The sequence below is a fragment of the Hoplias malabaricus genome, chromosome 4 (assembly GCF_029633855.1).
Source record: "Hoplias malabaricus isolate fHopMal1 chromosome 4, fHopMal1.hap1, whole genome shotgun sequence".
Classification (NCBI taxonomy): Eukaryota; Metazoa; Chordata; class Actinopteri; order Characiformes; family Erythrinidae; genus Hoplias; species Hoplias malabaricus.
The window spans coordinates 72,565,535-72,584,401 of record NC_089803.1 but is presented as its reverse complement, the minus strand read 5'-3'; the positions used below and the strand labels follow the sequence as shown (position 1 = coordinate 72,584,401).

Below are 18,867 nucleotides of genomic sequence, written 5' to 3'. Positions count from 1 at the left end.
TCAGAGGAAGAACAGGTCAGAAAGGTTCCAACACTGAAGCACAGGCCCTTATTTTCTCTGCTTTGATTGTTATTAATAAATCATTATTATAATTATCATCATTATCACATGTTCTCACTCTTTATCTAGAACCCCAACTCTGTGGAGCTGCACCTCCTGGTTTCGAACTGCACAGACACAGTGTCACTGCACAGAAGAGGGCGCTAATTACTAGTAGCTGCCGTACTGGGGACATACTCATTATTCAAACAAATTCTCTTTACTCAAATAAAAAACCTAATATTTACATTAAATTTTATTGTTTCTGTCGACACTTTATTCCACATATAGACGTTAAAATGAAAGAGATATAAGTGTGGATCCCTGACCCATTTATCCACGTCACGTTTGTAAACAGAGCCCTGTTCGTCTGTGTCGGTCTGTAGAGGAGCTCAGGCGTGTCCCAAAATATCACCATACTCCCTACATAGTGCACATCACTGATAATAAACTAATAACACATAAATAAATGTGTCCCATACAGCTCACTAAACATTCACATGATCAAGGAACTATCAGTGAATCTCTCTCTCTCTCTCTCTCTCTCTCTCTCTCTCTCTCTCTCTCTCTGAATGAGGCCCTTATTCTGACACACTGTTAAAGATCATCAGATGCTAACGCTGCTGCTTCTATAGACAGTGGACATTAAAGCAGCTCACTGGAAACACGTCCACTGATGTAGCACTTTGAGATTTCCTTGAAATATAAAGTGCATTACAAATAAAATGTATTATTATTATTATTATTATGTGTTTGGTGCATCTGTGTCTCCACTGGCTCAGTGCCTGTTGGCTCGAGCACTCAGAGGACAACACTGCTGCTGCAGTAATGCTGAGAGACAGCAGACACTCAGAAATACTCTCGTCCCATGTGTCCCCTGGGCCTCTCGGGGACACTGGGCTTCTGTCCATGGCCTTGTCCATCTGCTGCCCAAAGGATCCCGCAGTGTCTCGCTGATCTGGACACTATCCCTGCTGAGGACAGCCTGCTGTTCTGCCTGGAAACGAATATCAACATCCCCCCTCTCTTCACTGTCTCCCCCAGTCTCCTACTGTCATCCACACTCCCTTCACTGTCTCCCCCAGTCTCCCACACTCCCTTCACTGTCTCCCCCAGTCTCCCACTGTCATCCACACTCCCTTCACTGTCTCCCCCAGTCTCCCATCAACATCCACACTCCCTTCAATGTCTCGCCCAGTCTCCCACTATCATCCACAATCTTCACTGTCTCCCCTAGTCTCCCACTGTCATCCACACTCCCTTCACTGTCTCGCCCAGTCTCCCACTTTCATCCACACTCTCTTCCCTGTCTCGCCCAATCTCCCACTGTCATCCACACTCCCTTCACTGTCTCCTCCAGTCTCCCACACTCCATTCACCGTCTCCCCCAATATCCCACTGTCATCCACACACCCTTCACTGTCTCCCCCAGTCTCCCACTGTCATCCACACTCCCTTCTCTGTCTCGCCCAGTCTCCCACTGTCATCCACACTCTCTTCCCTGTCTTGGCCAGTCTCCCATCGACATCCCCCCTCACTTCACTGTCTCCCCCAGTCCCCCTGTCATCCACACTCCCTTCACTGTCTCCCCCAGTCTCCCACACTCCCTTCACTGCCCCCCCCCAGTCTCCCACCATCATCCACACTCCCTTCAATGTCTCGCCCAGTCTCCAGTCTATAACATTACCAATGTCTCTCACAATTACACACTCTCCTACAGCATCCCACTGTCCCAGAATGTCACAGATTCTCCCACAGTCTCAGTCTCACCTCATCAGCCACAGCCCTTTCACTGTCTCCCACTGACTCCCATTGATATCCAGTCTCTGACAAACTCCCAGTGTCTCGCACTGCCACCTACATTATCCCACATTGCCCCAGTTTCTCTGATTCTCCTAGTCTCCCAGATTCTCCCACATTCTCCCAGTCTCCCAGATTCTCCCACATTCTCCCAGTCTCTCAGATTCTCCCACAGTCTCTCAAATTCTCCCACATTCTCCCAGTCCCTCAGATTCTCCCACAGTCTCTCAGTCTGCCATTGCTGTCCACAGTCCCTTCACTGTCTCCCACTGATTCCCATTGTTATCTACAGTCTCTGACAATCATAACAATGTCTCTCATAGTCTCCCATGGTCACCCACAGCATCCCAGTGTCTCTCATTTTCTCAGGTTTTCCCAGTCCCAGTTCCCCAGTGTCCTGCTGTCTTCCAGCTCCCCACTGTCTCTCGTTGAATGCCAGCAAAATACCAGAGTTTAGTTTCCAGATTGTGTTCCTCATTCCTCCTGCTCAGACTGGTACATCTTAGTTTCTCAGACACTGAACCTCACTGCCACACCCCATCCAAACACCAGAGGGCCCCCCCATCAGCCACAGAACGCATTAATCCCTTTAGCCTTGGAATCATGTGCCAGGTATTTGCCCTGTCTCACACAGCACTCACAATGTCTCACACACTGCTCACACTGCCTCTGACACCTCTCACACTGCCTCTCACACCATTCACGATGTCACACACCACTCACACTGCCTCTTACACCTCTCACACCATTCACAATGTCTCACACAGTGCTCACACTGCCTCTGACACTCTCACACTGCCTCTCACACCATTCACAATGTCTCACACAGTGTTCACACTGCCTCTGACACCTCTCACACTGCCTCTCACACCTCACAGTCTGCTCACACTGCCTCCTCTCACACCACACACACTGCCATGTTAATCCCAATGCTATGAGAGTGTCTTGTGCAGGAGGATGTGAGGGTGGTGGTGGTGGAAGGGGGTTTAACCACTGTGTCAACAGGAAGAGAAAAACACATTCAGAAACTCTTTTATACCTTGTGTGTGTTACATTTCAAACTCTCAGTGTCTGCTCCGTCTCTGATGAGAAACCTTTAAACACAAATCACTAAACCACTTCAAAGAGCTACACAGCTGTTATAAATGTAAATATATAAATATACAGCACTGTGCTGCATTTTCCTGCTCTTGAGAAAATGAGATTTAAAAGTTGTTTATCTGAGAAATAAGAGTTTATTTACTACAAAAGACAAACAAACAAAAAAACACTCATATCAGAATAGTGTGTGTGTGTGTGTGTGTGTGTGTGTGTGTGTGTGGTGGTTGAACCCTTTCCACATCTCTACTGGTGACACAGGACGTGTTATTTGAGGTTATCGTGCAGTCCCTGGTTTTATCAGTTAATAAATACTTCATTGTGTTAAAAGGGATGTTTATCATTCCCATGGAGCGGTGTGTGTGAGTAAGAAGCGACTGTATCTTTTAAGGTGGAGTGGTGTGTGTGAGTAAGAAGCGACTGTATCTTTTAAGGTGGAGTGGTGTGTGTGAGTAAGAAGCGACTGTATCTTTTAATGTGGAGCGGTGTGTGTGAGTAAGAAGCGACTGTATCTTTTAAGGTGGAGCGGTGTGTGTGAGTAAGAAGCGACTGTATCTTTTAAGGTGGAGCGGTGTGTGTGAGTAAGAAGCGACTGTATCTTTTAAGGTGGAGTGGTGTGTGTGAGTAAGAAGCGACTGTATCTTTTAAGGTGGAGTGGTGTGTGTGAGTAAGAAGCGACTGTATCTTTTAATGTGGAGCGGTGTGTGAGAGTAAGAAGCGACTATCTTTTAAGGTGGACCGGTGTGTGTGAGTAAGAAGCGACTGTATCTTTTAAGGTGGAGCGGTGTGTGTGAGTAAGAAGTGACTGTATCTTTTAAGGTGGAGCGGTGTGTGTGAGTAAGAGGCGACTGTATCTTTTAAGGTGGAGCGGTGTGTGTGAGTAAGAGGCGACTGTATCCATACGATCAGGAGAAACATCTGGAAACACACTGTTCTTCACTCGCTCACAGAACAGCATCTACTTTTACAACAAACATCCTTTTACTGTGTTTGTGTTTCTGTGTTTATTGTAATTATATATAATTTCATACAAACATTCTACGCTTAGATAAAAAATTAATTATGTAAATTATAATAATAATCTCCGGTATCTAACATGTTGATGGGGGTAATGTCAAATCAGTCTCTACCTCTTCATTTCTGTCATTTCACACATCCCTGACTCCACCCAATAAACACTGACCTGCGGCACCCAGGATCGGGATCTAAAGGAGCCAGGGGAGAACAGGTGCATGAAGAGCAGAGCGTGGTTTGGAAACAGGTTTGTCCGGTCCGAGGAGATCTACAGGCACTGACTGAGACACTGAGCCTTACACCTGAGATATATCCTCCCTCAGTGTTTCTCCACTCACTGTCCCTCTCTCAGCTCCACTGTCCCCTCTCTGTCCCCTTTCTCAGCTCCACTGTCCCCTCTCTGTCCCCTTTCTCAGCTCCACTGTCCCCTCTCTCAGCTCCACTGTCCCCTCTCTCAGCTCCACTGTCCCCTCTCTCAGCTCCACTGTCCCCTCAGTGCCCCCTCTCTCAGCTCCACTGTCCCCTCTCTGTCCCCTTTCTCAGCTCCACTGTCCCCTCTCTCAGCTCCACTGTCCCCTCACTGTCCTCTCTCTCAGCTCCACTGTCCCCATTCTACCGTCTCTGACTTTACATCTACAGGTTGGACCAAGGAGGTAGGGATTTAAAAACTCAGATTTCTGTACCAAAGCAGTTACGTTTTCAAAGCTCTTATAGACAGAGAGGAAAATACTCCTCACACGCACACACACACACACACACACACAGAGCTGCTGGAGGGGTCAAACAATTACTGTAAGTACAGCTAGAGGTGGGGCAGCGGAACAGAGGACTGTGTCGGTGTGTGTGTGTGTAGGTGTGTGTGTGTATGTGTGTGTGTGTGTGGGGGGGGGGGGGTCTCCTCATAAAAACAAGACTCCTCCCCCTCTTTGCCTCGTCCAGCTCAGGGCAGTGCTGTTCGATTAGCGGAGCCCGATAAAGAGGACGGACTCATCAATCCTGAGGGTTTAATTGAGCCGGCTTCACAGTCTCCTCCCGGGGTGGAATAATTAAAAAACCTCCAGCCTGAGCCTCTGAAGGAGTCCTCCAGAGTGGGGATGAGAGAGAGAGAGAGAGAGAGAGAGAGAGAGAGAGAGAGAGGTGTGAGTGAAAATGTAGAAGAGAAATAAAATACACAGGTCAGAGGTCGAGAGCTGGGGAATAACAACTAAAAGCATCAGAAAGCAGGCTGCAGAAAGCTATGGTGTTGGGCTCAATCCATTCCTTCCTCATTCATTCATTCAGACCACAAGTGTCTGTTAGCACCAGCTGTGCTCCTAAACAGAGTAGAACCGTCTTATTTCACTTATTCATAACTTCTCTGTTCCTCCAGCAGCAGGCGCTGAAATATTCTCTCTCAGAAACATCATCAACGTGTCGGTGTGCACCGTGGGGCTGAACTGAACTGAACTGCACAGCGTCGAAAACCCCACTCGACTTTGTGCTCACAGTGTAGCCCGACAGCACACGCCCTGCCCCCGCTCCCAACCCACCCCACGGTAATACCCCTGTGTATCATGATCATATTTTGAAGCTTATGATGGTGTGAATTATGTAGATACCACACCTCTACTCATGGCTCCTTTAAATGATTAAAAATTCTTATAGAAGCTCTGTCAGAAGTTTGGATTCTCATTTCCTGAGAGAAGAGCACATTCTTTATGACCTGGATTTGGTGAATTTTTGGAGTAAAACAATGCTCTACGGAAGGGGCAGCCGTGGCTAAACGTTAGAGAGGTGGAGCTTGGGACAAAATGGTCTCCGGTATGATCCCTTCAAACAGCTTGAGAAATATGGGAACGGGGTGCAGCACTGTCTCCTCCCTCAACATCCACAGTGGAAGTGCTCCTGAGCCAGGCATTTAACCCCCAACTGCTCCCGGGGCACTGGGGCTGGCTGCTCACTGTTCTCATGTATGGGTCCACGCCCCCTATTGCTTTTGTTTGTGTGTGTGTGTGTGTGTGTGTTTGTGTGGGTGTTCACTGTCATGGATGGGTTAAAAGCAGAGGCACAATTTTACAGTAAAATCACTCTCAGGATTACGTAGTTCTGCTTAGAGACTGAGGCGCAGGTGTGAACTTGTCCATGCAAATCAAACCTAACTGTCTCTCTCTCTCTCTTTCTCTCTTTCTCTCGCCCCTGGGAGATAAGAGATAAGCAGAGACAAGGACATGAGCCTGGGAACTCTGGGCCTGTTATTGTTGGAGTGCAGTGTGGTGGGATTGTAGCTTTGGCCTTGGCCCTGACAACATCAACAGACACACCCCAGTCCTCACGAAGAGTGACCCAAGACAAGGACACAACCCAGAACCACCATCAGAACCCCACCCCCAACTCCCCCACCCCCCAGAACCCCAGGACCGTGAGACTGTGCAGCAGTGACACCGCCTGCAGCACCACAGAGTCACACTTATTTACATATTATTTGAACAAATGAGTTTTAAAGTGTCTCTGTAACGGATAATTAACATAAAACAATTCACATTATTCACTTTAACATTCTTCACTCATTTGATCATTGTACAGTGACTGGGTGTGTGTGTGTGTGTGTGTGTGTGTTTGTGTGTGTGTGACAGTGTGTGTGTGTGTGTGTGAGAGAGTGTGTGTGTGTGTGTGTGTGTGTTTGTGTGAGTGTGTGTGTGTGTGTGTGTGTGTGTTTGTTTATATTACATGGTGGGGTCCGCAACCTGTTAGCACACTCACGGTGTGGGGACCAAAAACATGGTGGGGACCGGTTTGCTGGTCCCCACAATGTTTTCAGCCAAAATGGGTCAGCTGACTCAGGAGGCCATGCTGATATGGGTGGTGCAGTTTTTTTTTTGGCCCCCATGCTTCACACAAACCTGACAGACGTGTGTCTCATCTGTGTGTGACTCTGCTCACCACGCCCCCGGTGGCACTCGGTGGTATTGCATGAACACACAGATCGTGGGGGTCCGTACACACTTCACTACTGCGTCTACGCAACACTGACAGTGACTCATATTAAATGAACTAGGGTCCTTTAAACACTGCATTAATGGCTCCTTCTCCAAGGTAAACACAAATAAAACACCGTACACAACTAGTTAGTCTTTTAAACATAGAAAATAATCTTAACAAGAAATGTACATGGACATACATTTAGTTACAAAATATTAATCCTGGTGTAGTATATTGTAAGTTAGTGAGGAGGCGAATTAAATTGTTTAAATTAAACTTTTAGTTCAAACATCAGCGTTATAAAGTCTTTAATGGTGACACGTTCAAGAGTAAAATTCATATACGTGTAAATATAGTCCTCTCTTTATGTATTAAAATAGCTCAGCCGAACATTTGGTTGAAGATAATGGCTCTGTGTAATGGAAGCGAATATAAAATGGCGGTTTGTAGTTTTCACCGTTCTACATTGAATGAAGGAAAAGCAACTCGGAACTACAAAGGAACTACACTTCCCATAATCCCTCTGTTCCACGAAGAGTCTGCGGGGTCGTGCACAGGACGAGCTGAAAGGTAATAAACGGCTTAAATATATGGCTTTACTCGGTAATGTAACGCTTATTTTAGTCGTATTTATGTGTGTATATAGAGAGAATGGGAGTTATTAAGCTGTTTTAAATGTTTTAAAGGGCTATATTTCCGTGCGAGAGTGGTGCAGAGAGAAAGAGGCTCTTAAATGTGACGTTAACAACAGCTTTCGTGCTTTAGCTAACGCTATACTGGATATAGAGAGAATATTCGGCTGGTTTTGTAAAATGAAGTTTTTAAAGGACTCTGTTTCCATGAATGCGTGTTGGAGACAGAGAGACAGTTACTTCAGCTGTTTACATTATAGAGGCCAGTTAGAGGCAAGTGTTTAAGGTGACGCTTCATTTGTAAATGTTTAATATCGAGAGTAAACATGATATTTTATTAGAATCATATAATCAGAGTTTTATTAAAACTGTATTTTCAGTGCATTCACTTGAGAGAGAAAGACAGACGTGAAAGTTAAATTAAAGTGCCAATATGTGGGTTTTTGTAATTAGTTTAAATCACGTAAAATTGCTTTGATGTTAAAAATCTGCAAATCTAAAACAATGTGTTTGACAGTGTAGCCTATGATTATATTTGCAACTCCTTCATTTGAAAATCAGTGAGCATTTGGTGTGTACTATAAGCCTGACTTGCTTGTAACATTTGGTTTGTTTGTATTCGTTTACTTTTAGGGAGAGAGAGATTTTGGAGAGGGAGACAGCAGAAGCCGGAAAGAGGAAAAGGGAAAGATCTGGGAGGAGAAAAAGGAGAGTAATGCACTGACCCCTCGACTGATCTGCATCTAAGCTCAGAATACGAGAACTGTTTATTCACATTTAGATGTGTACTTACAGTAAGTGAGTGAATGAATTACTGTGTTCCTCCATAGCTCCAGACTAACCTTAACATGCTCCCTATTCTCCTCACAAACATTCATCAGTTCCTCAAAGTACTCCTTCCACCCTTCAAATATCATCTCTTCATTAGTCTGCACAATACCTTCTACATTCATTATCATCCTAACATGCTGTACATCCTCACATCCTGTTCCTCTCTCATCTCGCCAGTCGATACATGTCTTTTATTCTAACCTCACTATCCATATTCTCATACAACTTTTCACGTGCATTTTCCCTAGCCTTTGTCACTTCTCCGTTTGCTTGATGCTGCATTTTTTTGTATTTCTTTAGACATCTCTCTTGAGATTCCAATTCTATTTTGTCGACCACTTCCTTCTTAAGATTTCCTGCATGATCTCCTCATTCCAGCCTCCCAAGTCTCCTCCCTTCCTTCCTCTGTCCATACAAGAAAACACAGTACCTGTAGCCGATTCCCTCACTGCTTTTGCAGTCTCTGCCCATCTGTCCATCACCTCGTCCACCCCACCTAGCATCTGCCTCACCTCCTCCCTGAATCACACACCGTACTGTTCTTACTTTAAAGTCCACCATCTGATCTGTGATTTAGCCCTCACCCACTTCCTTTTCTTCACCTCCAAATACATCCTACCTACCACCACCGTCTGATGATGCCTTGCTATACTTTACCCCTGCCACCACCTTACAGTCACTAAATTACTTCAGGTTGCTTCGCCTGCATAAAACAAAGTCCACATGTGTAGACCTTCCTCCACTCTTAAATGTCACCCTATGCTCTTCATTCTTCTGAAAATAAGTATTTACTACTGCCATTTGCATTTTTTGGGGCAAATTCTACCACCATATCACCTACCTCTCTCCTTTTACCAGTCATAGTGCTAACGTTCAGTGTTTCCACTCTCACCTCCACCTTCCTCACCCTCTTCTTTATTTTGTCTCTCAACTCTTGTTCCCCCTCTCCTTCTCCTCCTGTATCCCAATTTCCACTGGTACACTGGCAGGAAACAATCCCAATGGTGGACGTTGTTAACCCGGGCCTTCTCTGATCCGATATGGAACTCTTGTTAGTGATCTGCATTGTTAATTTGACATAGTTTATACAAAAGATAATCTTTCTGACACAACCCTCCCTATGTATACACGCTTGGGACCAGCATTACAATGCAATGTATTTCAGTGGCTAGGTTATGATTTGTCTGCCTACATTTACGCATATTGTGAGTTCTAGGAGGACAGTACAATTGAGACGGAGGAGAGTGAAAGCACTTGATGAAGCAGCACAGAATGTCATCAGTGCCACTATCAACACCAATGTATTGGAAGGTATCTCTAAACTCCTATAAAGGTAAATCTAGTATAATCTTTTCTTCAAGAATTGTGCATTATGTTTTTTTTTTTTTTGCCTGTATAGTTCACTTAATGTTTTAAATTAGCAGCCTTTAAGCAGTTGTAGAGTAGTTATTTGTAATATAAGGAGTACTGGTAAAATTAAGCTTTTTATTTTTATTTTCTGCTAAATGCTAATGTGTTTTTAAAACTTTTCAATTTTTGAACTGAAGCTAGGTTATGCATAATATGTAGATTAAAATAAAAGATTGTGTATTCATTAAATTACACTGATAGTCTCATTTGTGGTTACCAAATGTTTAATATTAAATTGTGATATTTCATTAACTGTAGGCTGTTTTACTGTTGTTTGAAATCTCTGTAGAAGGCATGAGAGGACACCGCTGACATGATGGACATGGTAAAACAAACCCCCTGAGCTTCCGGTCCTGTGCTCAGCGCTGGAGCTCCGTCCTCTGACTTGGAGGTATTTAAAAAGGTTTCATATACATATAGTCACTGAAATAGGTTTTAGTGAGGCAGGTCACTGTGGTCAGTTGAAGTTAATTTCTCTGGTACAAAATTGTGATAGTTCATTGCTTTTGGGTGAGGCCTTAGAGATGGTACTGGTTACACATACACTCAGGTCGTACGTTGTGGGGACCCTCTCAGGACGGAACTATTGAAAAGGTTTTGGTCAAATGTGCACACACACACTGTCAGGTCTAGCATAGTGGGGTCCCCGTTTAGGGAGAAACACCTACTAAAGCAGTACACGCACAGGTCAATATACAGACAGTTTATCTGAACTACAGTGTACATTACCCCATGACTGATGTCACTAAGGGTCTAGTTTGAATTTGTTTTTATTTTATTTTCTGACACAGCTCTTTAAGCTTATATTAGTGACACACACTGTCAGGTCTAGCATAGTGGGGTCCCCGTTTAGGGAGAAACACCTACTAAAGCAGTACACGCACAGGTCAATATACAGACAGTTTATCTGAACTACAGTGTACATTACCCCATGACTGATGTCACTGAGGTTCTAGTTTGAATTTGTTATTATTTTCTTTTCTGACACAGCTCTTGAAGCTTATATTAGTGACACACACTGTCAGGTCTAGCATAGAGGGGTCCCCTTCTAGGGAGACATTCCTACTATAGCAGTACACTCACAGGTCAATATACAGACAGCGTTTCTGAACTACAGTGTACATTACCTCATGACTGATGTCACTGAGGTTCTAGTTTGAATTTATTATTATTTTCTTTTCTGATACAGCTCTTTAAGATTATATTAGTTACACACACTGTCAGGTCTAGCATAGTGGGGTCCCCTTCTAGGGAGACACTCCTACTAAAGCAGTACACTCACAGGTCAATATACAGACAGTTTATCTGAACTAGAGTGTACATTACCTCATGACTGATGTCACTGAGATTCTAGTTTGAATTTGTTATTATTTTCTTTTCTGATACAGCTCTTTAAGGTTGTATTGGTGACACACACTGTCAGGTCTAGCGTCGTAGGGACCACTTCTAGGGAGACACTCCTACTATAGCAGTACACTCACAGGTCAATATTTAGACAGCGTTTCTGAACTACACTGTACATTACCTTATGACTGATGTCACTGAGGGTCTAGTTTGAATTTGTTATTATTTTCTTTTCTGACACAGCGCTTTAAGGTTGTATTGGTGACACACACTGTCAGGTCTAGCGTCGTAGGGACCACTTCTAGGAAGACACTCCTACTACAGCAGTACACTCACAGGTCAATATACAGACAGCTTTTCTGAACTACAGTGTATGTTACCTCATGACTGGTGTCACTGAGGGTCTAGTTTGAATTTGTTATTATTTTCTTTTCTGATACAGCTCTTTAAGGTTTTATTGGTGACACACACTGTCAGGTCTTGCGTCGTAGGGACCACTTCTAGGAAGACACTCCTACTACAGCAGTACACTCACAGGTCAATATACAGACAGCTTTTCTGAACTACAGTGTATGTTACCTCATGACTGGTGTCACTGAGGGTCTAGTTTGAATTTGTTATTATTTTCTTTTCTGACACAGCGCTTTAAGGTTGTATTGGTGACCCACAATGTCAGGTCTAGCGTCGTAGGGACCACTTCTAGGAAGACACTCCTACTACAGCAGTACACTCACAGGTCAATATACAGACAGCTTTTCTGAACTACAGTGTATGTTACCTCATGAAGGGTGTCACTGAGGGTCTAGTTTGAATTTGTTATTATTTTCTTTTATGACACAGCTCTTTAAGGTTGTATTGGTGACACACACTGTCAGGTCTAGCGTCGCAGTACACTCACAGGTCAATATACAGACAGCGTTTCTGAACTACAGTGTACGTTACCTCATGACTGATGTCACTGAGTGTTGAGTTTGAATTTGTTATTATTTTCTTTTCTGATACAGCTCTTTCAGTTTGTATTGGTGACACACACTGTCAGGTCTAGCATCGTAGGGACCACTTCTAGGGAGATACTCCTACTATAGCAGTACACTCACAGGTCAGTATACAGACAACATTTTCTGAACTACAGTTTATGTTACAGTGTATTTCTCTATGTAATATGCATTTTTGCAATATGCAATATGCAGGTATTTTTTTTCTTTTCCACAACTGCTGACTAGATTTTCAGCTGGTTCTGATAACTCCTCCACAGCTGCCCATAGTTTTCGGCACCTGATATCGAAGTTCACATGCATGGATGCAGCAAACTTGGCTACAAATCCCATAACACCTATCTCTACTGGTCTTGCATGTGCCTGCCACCCACGTTCTGTACAGTTCCCAAACTTTGTCCGATATTTGGACACTGAAAGCCGTGTTTGGTATTGAACCAACACAGGACACCATTTATTATATTGTTTTGAGGTTAGACTGTAAAAACTTATAGTTTGAAACAGACAGAAGCTCTGCAGGTCTCCCTTAGCCAGAGGGAGGGGCAGGTACTCCACAGAACATGCTTCTCATTGGTCCTCACTTGTATTAACTGTCCATCATTTAGTTCTGCAGCCAATGGAGTCTCAGCCCCTTCCTACAGCGGTTTGTTTTGTGGCGGAGCTAAGAGCAGCAGGCGCATGCTGAGAAAGTGGGATTTTACAACTTTGCTTTTAGATAGAACTAATGTTAGCACCATGTCCTAAAGAAACTACAAGTTTACTACTACTATAATCACGTCAGATAATTTCACATAAGAGAAATACAGAAGTCCTAAATAAGCAGACTGTATGTTATGTATAGGACATGACAGTAAGCTGTAAAACATCAGCAGCAAATGTGTTTAAAAATAATGATATAACATTTTTACTGGACATAAGTTAACTGTGGTAATGCAATAAGGATAATATTGTCTTTTAGACCACTTAGACCAATAAGATGCATTCACTTTAGATCTAATTGTAATAATATAAACTGGACTTGCTGCCACATCAGGCCATTGGTCCCGTTACACGTACAAGGCTGGGGTTTGCATTCTAGCAATTTGCTGCTGATACAATTTAAATACAAAAATTCAGGTATCTTGTTTCCACCTGCCACTATCACTTCTCTCATTGAAGTGTTTGTAAAATAAAATAACTGTAGTTAGTAAGGCCTACCGATTTACATAGACTTAATATATTAACCGAAATAATAAATCTTGTAAAGTATTGTATGAAAAAATATGAGAATGACACCCTGCCTTTCGATGTTTGTTGGATGTGGCCCTTGAGGAAAAGTAATTGGGGACCCCTACTCTATTGTATCTCTGATAGTGCATTTCCACCAAAAAGGAACCAGAACGGTTCCAGTTCGCAAGGTGAATTTGTAACCGTTTGGTATGTTTCCATCTACACAAACTGGTTCGCGACCCAGAAAAGTTTGTTCCCAGCTGAGTTTCAAATGCAGCGTTATTGCACTGCGGAGCTTGACAAGGTAATTTACAACGTTTCAAATAAATAAATAAAAAGAAATAAAACAGGAACACGCCCTGTTTTTTTGTTTCTGGTGCTGTTTGTGTGCGATTCCATTTGTGTTGGTCAGAGCCGCAGCTCTCGGTTACGTTTCTCTGCTGTTCACAAGCTCAGCAGGACGGCTCTGAACTCGGCAACATTTACACAGTATTATATCTCACTCGGGTCTGACTTCATGATAGAAGAATAAACAATGACTCTAACAATGAGTCTAACAGTCTTTGGTGCTGGCGCTGTATTCAGGCACAGCGACTCCCCTGCTAATGACGTATACCTGTTTCCCCTTTAAACGTGTAGAAACACAGCAGTTCATTGGAAAGAACCAAGGTTCCAAGAATCAGGAATGGAACCGGTTTAGGAGCCAGAGTTCTTTTGGTGAAATAGCGCTGTGACAGCAACAAATCAATGTTCTGATCGGTTAAATAAACCTCACTATATGATTGGTACAGCTAAAGCTTTCCTATTGGTATCAGTTGGCCAATCAGGGTCAAAAATTCACAACTGTGAAAAGAGATTTACACAAGCAGCAGAGAAGGTGAATGTGTGCATTTTTTGTCACATTTGGAACATAAAGGTTTGCTCTGGTGCATTTTAAAACAATACTCACAAATGTAATGGACTTTGTAATTGCCGTAGAGCAACTACATACACAAAATTTTAACTGTGCTTGAGCAACTACATACACGTAAAACTAAAATCCACAAATGTATTGGAATGCACAAATTTAAAACAACAACTACAATAATAAATTAAATTCACAAATGTGCAAAAAAGATTTGCATTTGTAAATGAAATGTTGTGAATGTGTGAATCAGTAACTTCTCAAACGGTTTAAAATGTGCAAGAGCAAACCTTTTTAAAGTTCCAAATGTGACAGTGGGGATTTTTGAATGAGATGGAAAAATCCACACATTCTCCTTCTGCGAATCTCTTTTTGCAGATGCGGATTTAAGACCCTGTTTTGACGGCCAATTGATGGACCAATAGGAAATCTTTAGCTGGACCAAGCAGATTGCGAGGTTTGTTTAACCAATTGGAACATTGATTTGTTGCTGTCAACCGTAGCGCTTTTCCACAAAATGAACTCAGGTCCGTGAACCGCCGCGTTTCTACGGACAGCAGAGAAACGTAAACAAGAGCCGCAGATTTGATCAACGCACATGGCATTGCGCCTAACTTCACCAGAAACGCATAAAAATGGGGCATGTTCCTGTTTTTTCCTATTATTTATTTATATGAAACGTTGTGAATGACCCTGTCAAGCTCCACTGGGCGATAACGCTGTATTTGAAGCTCTGGGCTCTTGGTTACGTTTCTCCGCTGTTCACAAGGTCAGCAGGATGCCTCTGAACTCAGCCATAGTGTCTCCGTTCATGACGTATTCCTGGTTCCCCTCAAAATGTGTAGAAATGCGGTGGTTCACTGGAAAGAACCAATGTTCCTAGAATCAGGAACAGAACTGGTTCAAGAACCAGAGTTCTTTTGGTGGAAAAGCGCTATGGTTGACAGCAACAAATCCGATTGGTTAAACAAACCTTGCGATCTGATTGGTCCAGCTAAAGCTTTCCTATTGGTCCATCAATTGGCCGTCAAAACAGGGTCTTTAATTCTAAACTGCAAAAAGAGATTCGCACACACAGCAGAGAAGGCGAATGTGTGTTTTTTTCCATCTCATTCAAAAACTCCCACTGTCACATTTGGAATCTTTAAAAAAGGTTTGCTCTTGCACATTTTAAGTATTTTACTGATTCACACATTCACAACATTTCATTTACAAATGCAAATCTTTTTTACACATCTGTGAATTTAAGTTATTATTATTGTAGTTGTTGTTTTAAATTTGACGTATACATTTGTGGATTTTAACGTGTATGTAGTTGCTCAAACACAGTTACAAAGTCTGTTACATTTGTGAGTATTGTTTTACAAACTCAAAATTTTTTACCCTTTTTTGACTCCGTATTTGACTCCAGAACATTAGTGCAGAGAGTACAGTGCAGTAATTACAAAGATCTTAAAATACATACAGAACAGGACCAGTAGACACAACACAGACAACAGTGTTGTTCTTCTTCTCATCAGCCTATGCCTCAAATTCTCATTGATGGTAGCTTGTCTCTTCGCTCACTGTCAGTCACAAGTCTCATACTACTGGATATTTATTGGCTGTTTGCATGGCATCAGCGATTTCTGGGCAAGCTCTTGTATCACATCTTTCAGCGGTTCACACGTAGCAATCGAGATAGTGTTGATTTGCCTGTGACCTAAGGGTTGTTCCCGTGATCCCCTAAAACAGTCTTTGACAAGAAAATCGGGGCTACAATCGTGCAGTGTGATCATATATCAGGAATCCATCAAGAAACATGTAATTGAATGATATTTATGAACGTACCTGTTTTGGATTCACTCAAGTATAAAGAAATGGTAAAAAGGTACTCTACTAAGTATTAATTACACCTGTCACAAAGGGTTTTAAAAGGTGTTTAATAATTCTGAGGCAGTAGTTATTTTGGGCATTTTTTGTTGGATTGGGAGAAAACAATATTATCTATTTAAATTGTTATTTTAATCACTTTTTGCAAATAAAAAAAAGCTAATAATCCTAATTTGGGGCTTGATACCATTTTGAGTGCCAATGTAGGTCTGTTTTCTCTTTTGCATGTTGTAAGAAAAACAGCCTTATTAAATCATGCAATTTGTGCCAAAAAAGATGTTGGTAAAAGAGGAAAATTTTTATTAAATTTTAGGCATAGGAAAATTTCCTTTGATATATATATATATATATATATATATATATATATATATATATATTTTTTTTTTTTTTTTGTCCCCTAGGTCCAGTGAATTCCATGGAGTGGAGAAGCTCATGTTGATGGAAAGTTCCTGGAAAGCTGTTTGTTCACTGTATACATCTGAACAGTGGGCTCTTAAACCTGTCTCTGCAATGTTGTGATGTGATTTATATTGTTTTAAAGTTTCTGTTTTCAGACTTGATCAAAGCTCTCTTGGACCAGGCACTTTTTTTACGAACACCTTGTGTCTATACTCACTCTTCATTTCATCAGCTCCATTTACAATGTAGGAGCATTTTGTAGTTCAGCATTTACAGAATAGTGTCCATTTCTTGTGCTGCATGCTTTGTTTACCAGATTTCACCCTGTTCTTCAATGGGCAGTACCCCTAGAGGACCCCCATCTAGCGCGATTTGTTTTGATTCCAGATACATTTCTTGGGGTGAGGTTGTGGTAGTGAAAAGCCAACCAGGGACCAAACAGTCCAGTAGTGTAGGTCCCATGCATTGCACAAGAACAATTAATGTGTTGCTCTGGTATGAGTGGATCAGACATGGCAGTGCTCCTACATGGTAAGAGTAACTAATATAATGGACAGCGAGTGTAAGTACAGTGTTCGTAATGGAGTTCTTGGTTAATATCATAGATGGACTGTCTCTTGTCAATTATTCTGAGTTTATATTGTGTGTGTTCATATTGATTTTAAATTTTCTTTAGCCTAGCTAAGCTCATCAGTTATTCAAGGTATTATTTATTTATATTGTGTTTTATTCTCACAGTTTTTGGCTAACTTCATTGCTTCTACAGTATGTACACATCTGTGCCTATTGTTTTCAGAGTTTAATAAAAGAACAAATTAGTTCAAATAACGTTAAAGGTTAATAAATTAATCTTTAAACGAATGCATCGGCCTGGATTAGTTGTTTTTCTGCATTAATTATAGATTACACATTGTTCTCTCTCAAAATGAAATTGGTCCCCACAAAGAATGAGAACAGGTGATTTGTGTAATATTTGGTCCCCAAATATACTCCAAACCTGAAATGTCCCCACAAGTCACGAGGACGTCTGGTCAGAATCAATTTTGTTGAGATATTTATAATTTGAAGTGATATTAAGATTCACAAGTGCATTTTGACAAAGCATGATTTTTTTCAAGTCTGTAGCACCTTGGGAAAGGGTGGACCCCACAATGTGAATATTCCTCCAGGTGACCCCCACAACGCACAGAAACAAGTATGTGTGTGTTTGTGTGTGTGTGTGTGTTTGTGTGTGTGTGTGTGTGTGTGTGTCTGTGTGTGTGTATATTTGTGTGTGTGTGTCTTTGTGTGTGTGTGTGTGTGTGTGTGTGAGTGTGTGAGTGAGTGTGTGTGTGTGTTTGTGTGTGTGAGTGTGTGTGTGTTTGTGTGTGTGTGTGAGTGTGTGTCTGTGTGTGTGTATATTTTTGTGTGTGTGTCTTTGTGTGTGTGTGTGTGTTCGTGTGTTTGTGTCTGTGTGTTTGTGTGTGTGTGTGTGTCTGTGTGTTTGTGTGTGTGTGTGTGAGTGTGTGTGTGTTTGTGTGAGTGTGTGTGTGTGAGTGTGTGTGTGTGAGTGTGTGTGTGTGTGTTTGTGTGTGTGTGTGAGTGTGTGTGTGTTTGTGTGAGTGTGTGTGTGTGAGTGTGTGTGTGTGTGTTTGTGTGTGTGTGAGTGTGTGAGTGTGTGTGTGTGTGAGTGTGTGTGTGTTTGTGTGAGTGTGTGTGTGTGTGTGTGTGTGTGTGTGAGTGTGTGTGTGTTTGTGTGAGTGTGTGTGTGTGTGTTTGTGTGTGTGTGTGTTTGTGTGTGTGTGTGAGTGTGTGTCTGTGTGTGTGTATATTTGTGTGTGTGTGTCTGTGTGTGTGTGTGTGTGTCTGTGTGTTTGTGTCTCTGCGTGTGTGTGTTCGTGTGTTTGTGTCTGTTCGTGTGTGTGTGTGTGTTTGTGTGTGTGTGTGTGTGTGTTTGTGTGTGTGTCTGTGTGTCTCTGTGTGTGTGTGTGTCTGTCTGTTCGTGTGTCTCTGTGTGTGTGTGTGTGTGTGTGTGTGAGAGAGAGAGAGACACATATATCAGTGTTAATAAAAGTGTAACAGTGACGTGTTTCCACTGAATAAAGCACTAGACTCTTAAGAGGTCGCAGATACGTTTGGTTTATCACTGACTTTAAACAGTTGTCTATTTTAGTGAATAAAAGCAGAACAGTAAAAGGTCTCACTACACCTTTAAACTGTTCTTTTATATTATTCAGTATCACTGTTACTCTTATCAGTATTGTTTATATTGTTAATATTGATTTAATATTTTACTTAATTGTTTACAAATACGTTTACAGGCTGAAGACCAGGAAGAGGGTGTGTGTGTGTGTGTGTGTGTGTGTGTGTGTGTGTGTGTGAG

The 18,867-nt window shown here is 42.3% G+C and overlaps 1 protein-coding gene and 1 long non-coding RNA gene across 16 annotated transcripts in view; one reads left to right on the top strand and one right to left on the bottom strand.

Moving 5' to 3' along the window:
- Positions 1-18,867, bottom strand: part of plekha5 (pleckstrin homology domain containing, family A member 5) — a 165,346-nt gene that overhangs the window by 112,998 nt on the left and 33,481 nt on the right. The window lies entirely within an intron of this gene.
- On the top strand, positions 7,300-17,236 carry LOC136695590 (uncharacterized). Its single transcript, XR_010802315.1, has 5 exons — positions 7,300-7,479; positions 8,175-8,335; positions 9,589-9,705; positions 10,072-10,173; positions 16,508-17,236. It is a non-coding gene; the product is annotated as an uncharacterized lncRNA (long non-coding RNA).